This window comes from Trematomus bernacchii, unplaced genomic scaffold (assembly GCF_902827165.1).
Source record: "Trematomus bernacchii unplaced genomic scaffold, fTreBer1.1, whole genome shotgun sequence".
NCBI lineage: Eukaryota > Metazoa > Chordata > Actinopteri > Perciformes > Nototheniidae > Trematomus > Trematomus bernacchii.
The window spans coordinates 22,122,250-22,125,532 of NW_022987973.1; positions in this window are offsets into that span (position 1 = coordinate 22,122,250).

A 3,283-nucleotide genomic window follows, 5' to 3' on the forward strand; every position below is an offset into this window, starting at 1 on the left:
ATCAGCGCTGTTTACCTCCTCCAGAATGTAATCCCTCAGCACTGACAACATGCAGTCCAACAGCTCGTTTTGTACCATCTTTGAAGTGCCTTTAAAAACGGTGGCGGTCTTTAGGTGCTCCTCCAGCACAGTGTCCAGGGAGGAAACAAAATCCACCAATCCCCTGAAAATGCCAGGGTTGACTGAAGAGTCAGTCTCGTCATGCCCACGCAAAGCCAACTCAAACGCCCCACAAAACTTCACACAATTGATTATTTTGCATAAAATATGCCTGTTTTTGTCCACCTCCTCATTGTGTTTCCTTCCTTTCCGCAATCCTGTGGCCCTCGTCCAGCTGTGTAGCAATGTTCACTCTGCCTAGCGCAGTGGTTCTCAAAGTGGGGGGCGCAGAGGCATGCCAGGGGGGGCGCGAGAGACCAGGAGGAAAAATGGTTATAAAACAAATATATATATATATATAAAAGAAAAAGAATCATAATTTGAAAAATTATTGATTCGAAAATAATATGATATAGTACAGTACTATTACGTCTGGGTCTCTGTGTTTCATTAAAGCTCGGCTCTGTGTGTGTGTGGAACGACCCATTTTGTGTGCGCGAGCAAGAGAGAGAGAGAGAGAGCGCACCGGTACCTGAGATCATTGTTGTTAGCTTCTGGTGCTAGCGAGCTACGCTAACGGATATAAGGAGTTTTTTCAACAACAAAGTGGAGGAGAGTCCTCTCCTGTCAGACTGAGAGACTCAGTGAGCTAAAGGACTCTCTCAGTGTTATCTCAGTGGGTCTCAAATGTTTTGGTCACCATTAATGTAAACAATTATTTCCGAAGCACACGTTTATACTGTATGATCATTATAGTTATAAAAAAATAAGAGAATAAATGAAAAACAGGTATGAAATACTATATGACAGTAAAACAAGAATAAAGTTTAAAAGGGTGATTTGTAAAATATCCATAAAGAAAAAGTAAATCTGCTTACAGTTCTGTTTCATATAGGTGTTGAGAGATGTATCCATAGATCTCTTCATTTTGCTCTCAAAGTGCACCAGATTGATGCATTTAACTTCAATATTTAAAAATAAATCTTCCCGGGGGAGCTTGCCCCCGGACCCTCCTATGTGAGGTCCACACACCACCTGTAGAAATAGCACTTTACCCCTGCTTACACCTATATGCCGTGAGCTGATTATCGAGCCTTCATTGTAACAGTCGCGGGTACACTGTGTATATGCGTGGGGAGTGTTGCAGTAGAAAATTCCACTGTAGCGACCGGTACATTAATGGGAAACCCTAAATGTTTGAGCACCCTCTATGAAACGTCAAGCTACCCCACAGCACCCCCAAAATAAATCTCTGGCGCCGCCACTGAGCCTGACTATTTGTGTTGGGGGGGCCCGACTTTTTTTTTCCTCCAAAGGGGGGGCCTGACAGAAAAAGTTTGAGAACCACTGGCCTAGCGTGGCTAGCTTCATAGCATTGTCCATGTGGGCTCTGGTGTTCTCATGCTTCCTCACTTTCTCAGACAGCCAGGTGCTTCATATCCCTCACTCCAGTTGTTGTCCATGCTGCATCTGTCCCCGTTGTTTTAAAAACCAAGCAAGGAAAGCAAAATAAGGCATCAGCCTGACTGCATCCAGCTAGCCAGCTAGCCTTTCTCACTATCCTGCTGTTTGATGACAATATCAGGTTGATCTGGGCCCAGCTCTTTCACCTGAAGTTTGTACGCCAAACTTCTTCTCTCAAACGGCTCTTGGATGAGAGATTTCACAGAGTTAGGGTTGAATGAGTCTTGGGGTAGTGCTCACGCTCGCCATTGTCTTTGTTGTTAAAATGGCGCCCGCAGAGACTGGTCCTGGTTATATCAGTTGCTTACTTGGGGCGATACAAGAATCGCCCCTCCGAAAGAAGTTTTGAGGACGCTGATTGGCTACATTTTATGACACTCGTTCATATCTTGAATCAACAATTGGCTAACCTGCTACAGAGACCCACCTCCGTGGGGCGATTTCTCCATCGCCGCAGCACAGTACTTCAGTCATACTCATTCACAGGTGACGGGCAGCAAAAAAGTCTAGTGCAACCTTTGATGGAGAGAGAAAGATTATCTTTCGATCCCGTTTGAATTGTGCCACGAATTATGATGTTTGTCAATTTAAAAGATAATTTTACAAGTCAAAAAAATTAAAATGTGTCGCAAAACTGTGAAGTAACACTTTTTTTTGTGTGAAACCGCTCAATGAACTACATCTCCCGTCTCGCACCACACACCAAGACGGCCGTCACGTTGGCACATTTCACTTCTTTCTTTCAGAATGAGGCGAAAAGTATTAAAAGAGGTGAAAATCACTACAAGTCTGGGCATCTTGAGAGCTGTACATACACAAAAGGGGAGTTAGTCGGTTCCGTAAGAGCCAGCATGCGGGACCGGGATTCTGGGATTTGTAGTCTTTCTAGTTGCGTATTTCTCATAGTCTTATATTTCAACAGTTTTACGACAAACTGTGACTTTTTTGACACGGAAATTATTATTTAAGATTGACAAACATCATATGTGTAATTCGTGGCACAATTCAAACGGGATCGAAAGATAATCTTTCTCTCTCCATTGACTTCAATACCAACTTTTTCCGAAATAAGGTCCCATGAGTTCCACCGGAAGGGGAGGGACTTCGCCTCTCTATTGGAAAAGCAATTTAAAATAAAGTTTAAAAAATAAAAAATATAGAAAAGCATTTCCTTGTGTGTGGTTTAGGGAGGACGAGGCCAGCAAGCTATGGGCCAGCCGCCGTACCTTATTCATTAAAAAAATAAAAAAATAAATAAAAATAAAAAAATGTTTTAATCACAATCTAGAATGTGGGAAGAGGTGGGGCGGCGCCCCTACCGCCCCTATGGGCCGGCCGCCACTTAGTCTATGGTTAATACTAAAATGTTAAACAATTTACTCATAAATTAAATATATGAGTAGGCCTATTACATATCCCACAATTGAATAACAACATATTAGTGTTTATTTAATTTATTTAAAATAAATAATAAAGGGCACAGTCCCAAATGTTATTGTATTTTTTTAATGGCCGGATGTGGTATGTTTAGGCTGCTCAAAATGCTTTTATTGTGAATTAGCTGACCGGAAGTGATGCAGCCTCACCAGAACTAGCTTGACAGTGGTGTGAAGATGGCGGCGTACAGTTACTCTACGCTGCTGCCGCTGCTGTTGTTGTCCGTCTCTCTATGGGGCTTCGGCTCCGTCCTCGGCTTGAAGGCTGCCAGCGGCCCGGCCGA